The sequence below is a fragment of the Zingiber officinale genome, unplaced genomic scaffold, assembly GCF_018446385.1.
Source record: "Zingiber officinale cultivar Zhangliang unplaced genomic scaffold, Zo_v1.1 ctg182, whole genome shotgun sequence".
NCBI lineage: Eukaryota > Viridiplantae > Streptophyta > Magnoliopsida > Zingiberales > Zingiberaceae > Zingiber > Zingiber officinale.
In genome coordinates this window covers 365,820-375,329 of record NW_024589871.1, presented here as the reverse complement: position 1 = coordinate 375,329, position 9,510 = coordinate 365,820, and the positions used below count along the sequence as shown (strand labels likewise).

Below are 9,510 nucleotides of genomic sequence, written 5' to 3'. Positions count from 1 at the left end.
ACTTTCTGAATTATAAACACTTTCTGATTCTTATTAAACTTACTTAAAAACTTATTCTTTTATTTCACTTATTTAAACTTATTCTTTAATACTTGTAAACTTTTGTAAACACATTGTTTTATTAGTTCGAAAGCTTATACTTATAATACTTCAAAATAATAATCAACTTCTTCTTGGGCCCAGGCGTAGTACCATCTTATGCGCGTTCCCTAATAGGTTGGGGTAGCGAGCCACCAATCCTAAAAGAGCAGACCTCGGTCTACCAGGGCCAAGACCTCGGAATTGAACACCTGGATTTGTTTAACGACAACCTCGGAAGTCGGGTACTAGCCTCTTCTTAAAAGTAAAATACTTATAATCTTAATTACTTCTTCTTTAAATGTCTTGGCATTTTAATAGGCACCTTGTGTGTCAAAATCCCTAAAGTCTTGACTTTTGGGATCTACTTAAGGCCTCGGCCTTTTCTTTTCTTTTCTTTATCTCCTTTTTACTCTTATCTTTTGGTACTTTAGTAGGAAACCACAACTAAAGCCGAAATAAATCTGTCCATGCTAAATGAGGTAATAATGAAACAGCAAGATCTACTAACTGGAATTTAAACTTCCTGAATACAACATGCTTCATATAAGTTCCTATGCAACATTAAGAGACAAAGGTCCAAAGGAAAAACTACTATAATAAAATGCAGAACTTGGATTGTATACTAACGTTTGCAAGAACTAATCTAGGAACTAGCATATATGGTAGAAAACTAGAATAAAAACCTAATGAAAATCCATCTTTAACTGCTACGAATCTGTCCAGGAAACCACATACATTACCAAAACCGAAACCCAATGAAAGTGACAGAAATGCTAATGTTTACATGCTGGAATTTAAGGTTGTTCATACTATGATACGCAAGGGAACTAATACTACATATTTTAAACAAGGGCTATTCTTGCTCATCAAGGGAATGGTAACTTCAAATCTGTACACTCGAAAACAGGAATGACACCAAACTGCAGCTAAGGGAAAAATGAAACATTCGTGCTTACTGGAATAACCAACAGACAAAAAAAAGGTAACAATCCTGCTTCAGGTTTAGTACCACGGCAAGGAGCAAAGGAAACTAATCTAGCAAAACCTACATGCTCCACATACTAAACCCCCTCCTGTTCTTGCTTTGCAACCCACGGCAGCAAGCCTTAAACAACGATCTCCATAACAAAATTCGGAAACAAAACGAAACCAAACTCCTGGAAATCCGAAATTTCTCACGGCACATTAAGAGATACTCTAAATCAAAGGCTCGGAACTATCTTACCGCAGGTGAGGAGCGACTTACCTCGATTTCTTAAACTCACGGTCGGAAGAGAAGGACTCTAGGGTTTCGGAGAAGCTCGCGATCTCGGCGTTCCCTTCGTGTCCGCGCGTCCTCCTCAACAAGGTGACCTTGCTTCTTCGCTGCCGTCGCCCGAGAGGAGGAGCCCTAGCCTTGGCTGCGCCTTCGCCCGAGAGGAGTCGCACCGTCGAACTCGAGAGAAGGGGAGAGGGATCGAGAGAATAAATTTCCTCTCTTAACTTAACCTCTTTTATAACCTAATACTTCTGTTACAGCTTAAGACTATTTCGCTTCCTTCTTATTACAAAATTCCCGTTGGATCACCTAGTCAGCAGCGTTTGATCAAATCAAACCGTTGCTGGTTCGATTCCCCCGCAGCGCCCTTTCTCGTTTTAATTAATTTCGATTTCCCAACTACTGCTTAAGTACAATTCGACCCTAATTTGATTAAATAACCACTGCTAGCCCAGTTGGTCCGTTGGGCTTTGCTCGAAGCCATAGGTTTGGGCTTCGATTCCCGTCCGCGCCCCTTTTTCTCCAATTTATTTTAAACGTTCCATCTACTGCATATATACATTTCGCTCCATATAAGGTTAACAAAAATCATGTAGCTCAGCTGGTTGGGCTGGTTTTGCTCGAAGTCACAGATTGCATGTTCAAAACCTGGCTTCAACATATTCTTTTTTTTTTAAACTTCTTCCTCTTGGTAAAAATACCAAACGAACTCCAAAAATTGCCTAAAAATACTCTATAAATTCCTAAAAATCTCTAGAATATTTTAAAGGTATTTCTAAATATTTTTAAGAACTTTTAGAACTCCTAATGAGGAAAATTGGGTCGTTACAATCCCCCATACCTTATAAAAAGTTCGTCCTCGAACTTAGAATAATTTTGTGACTATTATGGGGCACCGGCAGCTTCTTCCCTAGTAAGAGAAAATACTCTGGCATTGGTTGGATCGGGTGGAGCTTCCAACCGTCCCTGACTGAGACAGGGTCCTTCTAGCGATGTCGTCATGTGGTGTAACTGTGCAGGCTCGTCTCTATATTGCACTAAAGGTGCTTTAAACTTGTTAGGACATGCTCTAGCTAGATGTCCTTCTTGACCACATGAATAACATCCAGTTGTACCCAAAAGACAGGTTCCTGGATGTACTCTTCCACACTTAGGACAGGGAGAAAACTTGGTCTGCTTGTTTGCTGGGCCTTCCTCTTGGCTACCTCCAAAATTCCATTGTTTCCTTTTGTTACCCTTGCCCTTCCAATTCTGATCACTTGACTGGGGTCCCTGACTTCCCACTGTCTTGTTTTTGATCTTGTCTGGCTTGTGTTGCTCTCGTTGTGCCTTGATGTTGTTCAAATAATGCTCAGCGACTAATGCTCTGCTGACCAGCTCTTCGCCAGTCTGAGGCTGGTGTGTTCCACTACTCACATTAAGTGCTATCACTGGTCTCAGCATCCTAAGCATCAGTCGGACTCGTTCCTCCTCTACTTACTAACTCTGGACAGACGAGCCAGCCTGTTGAACCTCTTGACCGCTTCTTCCACCGATAGATCACCTTGTCTGAATTCTATAAACTCCCATAATGCTTGTTGGTGATTCGTTGACGAAAGAATTCTTCGTAAAACTCCGTCTCGAAGTCAGCCCAGTTCATCTGATTGACTATTCTCTTGTTCTTCACTCTTTCCCACCACATACGGGCATCTCCAGATAAGCAGAAAGAAGCACACTTGACTTTCTCGACTTCTGGCCAGTTAAGAAGCTCCATGGTGCTCTCCAGTGTCTTGAACCAAGACTGAGCATCCCAGGGCTCAGTCGTGCCCGAAAAACTTTCTGGCTTCAGCTTCAACCACTGTATCAGGTAGGCTTCTTGTCTTCTAGGTGCTGTGGGGACTTCCAAGGCGGCTGGTGGAACCTCAGTTACCCCTGGAGTTTCCACATTAATAGTTGGAGGAGTGGGAATCAGATTGACGATTACTTGTTGCTGCTCCACCACTTGTCTCCGGAGTTGAGCAACAACTTCAGAGAGATTTGGTTCAGCCACTCTGGGCTCTTCGTTCTCTTGTGCTCGGTCCCCAGTATGAACGGTACGGGGACGTCCTCTTCTTGACATCTAGTTATGTAGAGAAACTTAAAATCGTCCCTACGTTTTCTAGACATATATATGTAAACAAAAGAAATCAAGAACTTCTATCTTACTTAAACATTTCTCAGCAAATACTCTATACTGCAAATAATAAGAAAAGTACAAAAGAAAACTTAAATACTTTCTTACTTGAAGACGGCAAGGATGGTGCTGATGTGTGATGCTGGAGAATGGGAACTACTCTGATACCAACTGTAACGACCACCCTTCTTACTACTACTACTCTCTAAGGATGACCGTTACTTAACTACTAACTCTACTTAACCGGTATGATTAAAAATCACATGGAAACCCTACCGAAAAATTTCGGCAGAGTCTCCCCTGTACCGGTGACCAAATCAACAATATAAACAAACTATACTCAGCCACAGGCGGCTGGAACATATATTTTCACAACCAAAGGGAATAACATCACCACGCAGTTTAATGAAATCAAAGCATGCAAGTAATAAATAGCGGAAACAAAATAAAAACATACAGTTAACTAACAGCGGAAGACTAAATGACTCATCTAATACATTCTTAATAAATTCTTAAACTAAGTCCCAAGGCTTCCATAGTCCTGGCATCACACATCCCTCGAACACCTCCTTGTCGCCTTCCTTTCTATATCTTTTCCTTTCCTGTATCTGCAGTAAGAGGAAGTGTAGTCTATAAGCAAAATTTGCTTAGTAAGCGCTATCTAACTCACAAAAACTCGATGTGCATGTATATAAATAAAAACATGCTAAAACTGAATGCTAACATGTAAAGCTACTCATGCTCATAAATAGCAAATAACAGTAAGCTAACTCATGCTCTTCTAATAGTAAAGAAACATACTGAAAGGCTAAACATGTAAGACAAGTCTATACTATCATGCTAGCATAAAGAATTTAACTTTTCGAATTCTAAACACTTTCTGATTCTTATTAAACTTACTTAAAAACTTATTCTTTTATTTCACTTATTTAAACTTATTCTTTAATACTTGTAAACTTTTGTAAACACATTGTTTTATTAGTTCAAAAGCTTATACTTATAATACTTCAAAATAATAATCAACTTCTTCTTGGGCCTAGGCGTAGTACCATCTTATGCGCGTTCCCTAATAGGTTGGGGTAGCGAGCCACCAATCCTAAAAGAGCAGACCTCGGTCTACCAGGGCCAAGACCTCGAATTGAACACTGGATTTGTTTAACGACAACCTCAAGTCGGGTACTAGCCTCTTCAAAGTAAAATAATCTTAATTACTTCTTCTTTAAATGCCTTGGCATTTTAATAGGCACCTTGTGTGTCAAAATCCCTAAAGTCTTGACTTTTGGGATCTACTTAAGGCCTCGGCCTTTTCTTTTCTTTTCTTTATCTCCTTTTTACTCTTATCTTTTGGTACTTTAGTAGGAAACCACAACTAAAGCCGAAATAAATCTGTCCATGCTAAATGAGGTAATAATGAAACAGCAAGATCTACTAACTGGAATTTAAACTTCCTGAATACAACATGCTTCATATAAGTTCCTATGCAACATTAAGAGACAAAGGTCCAAAGGAAAAACTACTATAATAAAATGCAGAACTTGGATTGTATACTAACGTTTGCAAGAACTAATCTAGGAACTAGCATATATGGTAGAAAACTAGAATAAAAACCTAATGAAAATCCATCTTTAACTGCTACGAATCTGTCCAGGAAACCACATACATTACCAAAACCGAAACCCAATGAAAGTGACAGAAATGCTAATGTTTACATGCTAGAATTTAAGGTTGTTCATACTATGATACGCAAGGGAACTAATACTACATATTTTAAACAAGGGCTATTCTTGCTCATCAAGGGAATGGTAACTTCAAATCTGTACACTCGAAAACAGGAATGACACCAAACTGCAGCTAAGGGAAAAATGAAACATTCGTGCTTACTGGAATAACCAACAGACAAAAAAAAGGTAACAATCCTGCTTCAGGTTTAGTACCACGGCAAGGAGCAAAGGAAACTAATCTAGCAAAACCTACATGCTCCACATACTAAACCCCCTCCTGTTCTTGCTTTGCAACCCACGGCAGCAAGCCTTAAACAACGATCTCCATAACAAAATTCGGAAACAAAACGAAACCAAACTCCTGGAAATCCGAAATTTCTCACGGCACATTAAGAGATACTCTAAATCAAAGGCTCGGAACTATCTTACCGCAGGTGAGGAGCGACTTACCTCGATTTCTTGAACTCACGGCCGGAAGAGAAGGACTCTAGGGTTTCGGAGAAGCTTGCGATCTCGGCGTTCCCTTCGTGTCCGCGCGTCCTCCTCAACAAGGTGACCTTGCTTCTTCGCTGCCGTCGCCCAAGAGGAGGAGCCCTAGCCTTGGCTGCGCCTTCGCCCGAGAGGAGTCGCACCGTCGAACTCGAGAGAAGGGGAGAGGGATCGAGAGAATAAATTTCCTCTCTTAACTTAACCTCTTTTATAACCTAATACTTCTGTTACAGCTTAAGACTATTTCGCTTCCTTCTTATTACAAAATTCCCGTTGGATCACCTGGTCAGCAGCGTTTGATCAAATCAAACCGTTGCTGGTTCGATTCCCCCGCAGCGCCCTTTCTCGTTTTAATTAATTTCGATTTCCCAACTACTGCTTAAGTACAATTCGACCCTAATTTGATTAAATAACCACTGCTAGCCCAGTTGGTCCGTTGGGCTTTGCTCGAAGCCATAGGTTTGGGCTTCGATTCCCGTCCGCGCCCCTTTTTCTTCAATTTATTTTAAATGTTCCATCTACTGCATATATACATTTCGCTCCATAAAATCGTGTAGCTCTGCTGGTTGGGCTGGTTTTGCTCGAAGTCACAGATTGCATGTTCAAAACCTGGCTTCAACATATTCTTTTTTTTTTTAACTTCTTCCTCTTGGTAAAAATACCAAACGAACTCCAAAAATTGCCTAAAAATACTCTATAAATTCCTAAAAATCTCTAGAATATTTTAAAGGTATTTCTAAATATTTTTAAGAACTTTTAGAACTCCTAATGAGGAAAATTGGGTCGTTACAAGAGCTAGGGTTTTGCCTCTGTGTATTTGGTATTAGTTTAATTATGCACATGTCATACATAATTTAGGCAGGATAATAGTAGGATGTGCTAACTTTGTGGATGCAGGATCCAACTATTATGGCTTATAGTTTTATGTGTGTGATTGGACCCTTGGACATGTCAAGGGCATTTATATGTGTGTGCATGATTGTATTATAAAATACAGCAGGAGCTGTATTTAGTTTTATTAGGATTTTATTTTTGATCTAGATACATGTACATTCCTTTTATGGAATATAGAATCAAAATTGTAAAATTCTATTTATGTCGCGGATCGAATCTTGCAAAGCGTGGAACCTTCTAAGGACCAGAGGCGCAGCGGAACAAAGAGCAAGATGGATGCGACAGCTAGACCCGGTGGCGGTGGCCAAATATGGCAGCAGCTTGGGATGACAACACACGGAGGACAACTAGAGATAAAAGCCATAATAGTTGAAAATTAGATTTTCTATTTATTGCTTTTATATTGTGCTGTGTGTGCATGTTAGTTTACAAGTTTTAGTAGGCTAGCATAGTTAAAATTCCTCATTAATAAATAACTAAGTGGGAGAGAGATTTTTAAGTAAATCCCATGGTCTCCATTACTGGTTTGTAAGTGATGCAAACAAGCTTGCGCGTTGGCTCTGAGTGCCTTCCTCCATAACGAATGAGCTTGTTTGCGGATCACTAGAACAGACTTTCATTTTTGGATGACTATAGGAAGTTAATTAAGAGTGTGTGATCTTCCCCAACGGAAGGGGCATAATCTTATTAATGGACTTAGTGTCAAGTAATGGTATACACTTAGACACATCTAATAGTATCCTCCCCATCGGAGTCACTGCTATTATTTGTGTGACCAAATGAAACCAACTATTAATTTGTCATAAAACTAGGTTGACAAGATAATAAAATTAAAGGGTTAAAACCACTCTTACAAATGATTGATTTTGTATACGTCCACACTAACGTGGCATACAAAATTAACGGTGTTTGAGATAATTTTATTTGTCATAAAGTTACGTTGACAAGATAGTTAATGGGTAAAATCCTCCTCTTACAAATGTTGATTTTATATACGTCCACACTAATGTGGCATGCAAAATTCACGGTGTTTTGAGGTGTTGGTAAATTTAAATAGTATTGTTAGAGGAATCAATATTATTTTAAATTTTGAGTCTTGACCAAATATTTGATTAAAGATAGACCAACTATTAATTTTATTCGTCATAAAGTAAGGTTGACGAGATAATAAAATTAAATGATAAAATTTCCTCTTTGAATTTGTATACGTCCACACTAACGTGACATACAAAATTCATGGGGATTTTTAAGGAGTTGGTCTTAACCAAATATTTTTGTGATTCTTAGGAAGATGGTCAATCCCTAGCTGATATACTTTAGGATAGACTTAGTGGTCCCAATTATAATTGATTGGAAATAGAATTTGGACATTAAGGTAGACTGTCCTCTTAGAACTAAGAACAATATAGGTGTATTTTATTCATTAGTTGATACATGTTTAGTGGAGTTATCTACCGGTACCTGGTGTGTAGATATGGGAGCCACTGATCATGTCTGCAATTCATTGCAGGGTTCCAGGAAACCCGACAACTAAATGAAAATAAAAAACACCGTCCACATGGGCACTACTGTAAAAGTAGCAGCTGTTGCAGTGGGAGAGGTTTATTCTCTAATAGGAATAAAATTTGGATTATTAGGAATTGTCTTTACATACTAAGTTTAGAAAGAACCTAATTTCAGTTTCTAAACTATTATAGAATAGATATTGTGTCTATTTTGATAACAAAGTTGTTTTCAAGAAAAATAGGCAAGTTATCTATTCTGGTATGTTGGTTGACAATTTATAATCCAATAACTCCCATGATGCAACAAATGGAAATTAGTAACACATCTTCTAACTTTAAGAGAAAGTAACCTTCGAAAATGAACCAATTATATCTTTGGCTTCTAAGGCTAGGTTATATTAACTCAAGTAGGATTCATTGGTAGCTGATGAACTTTTGGGTTCATTAGTAGTGGAAATTTTTCCAACCTACGAGTCTTACTTGGAAGGAAAAATAACCAAGAAGTTTTTAAGTCTAAGGGGTAAGGAATCAAAGATATATTGGAATTGGTTCATTCTGATTTGTGTGATCCTATGAGCATCCATGCAAGAGGTTGTTTCAAATATTTCATCTATTTTATAGACAACTATTTGAGATACGGATATATTTACTTGATGTGCCGCAAGTCTAAGTGCTTTGATTAGTTCAAAGAATACGAGGCTGATGTGGAGAAACGGCAAAGTAAAAGTATCAAGACACTACGGTAAGATCGTAGTGGCAAGTACCTCTTGGGAGAATTTAGGAGTCATTTATCAGAAGTAGGGATTTAATCCCAACTAACTGCACCTGGTACACCCCAACAGAATGGTGTAGGAAAAGGAAGGTATAAGACTCTTATGGAAATAAGTAGATTGATGAGTTATCATTTTAAGGATATACTCTGGAAACAGGAGTGAATATAGTACCTTCTAAAGTCAGAACTATCTACTCATATAGAATTGCTGAATAGGCATAAGCCTATTTCAAAGCATATTCGGATTCGGGTAGTCCAGCACATATGCAGAAGAGAGACAATGATAAGTTGGACAGGAATTCACTTGTTTGTGGGTTATCCTAGTGAAATGAAAGTAGGTTTATAGTCTTAAAAATCAGAAGGTCATTGTTAGCATCAATGACCGATTTTTAGAAAAGGACTATGTAATGAACCACGTGCTCATAAGTAAATTTGTTCTTAAGGAAATAATAAAGGACATGTCTAACCTAGTACCAACTGTACAAGATGAGATACCACAAGAAAACTGCAACACGTATCACAAATTGATACACAATTACAGAAAGTGTCTTATTGTAGTGGGAGGGTTGTTATGCAACCTAAATAGGTTCATGTTTTGGGAGAGTTTTTGGACTCGATCCCTGGAGGGCATGAACCTG

At 38.6% G+C, this 9,510-nt stretch overlaps 1 long non-coding RNA gene across 1 annotated transcript in view; it reads right to left on the bottom strand.

Moving 5' to 3' along the window:
- Positions 1-4,041: 4,041 nt before the first annotated feature.
- The window catches only part of LOC122036623, a 30,372-nt gene continuing 24,903 nt past the window's right edge, over positions 4,042-9,510 (bottom strand). Inside the window, exon 3 of the long non-coding RNA XR_006127412.1 lies at positions 4,042-4,099. This is a non-coding gene — a long non-coding RNA (uncharacterized LOC122036623). The remainder of the gene's footprint in view (positions 4,100-9,510) is intronic.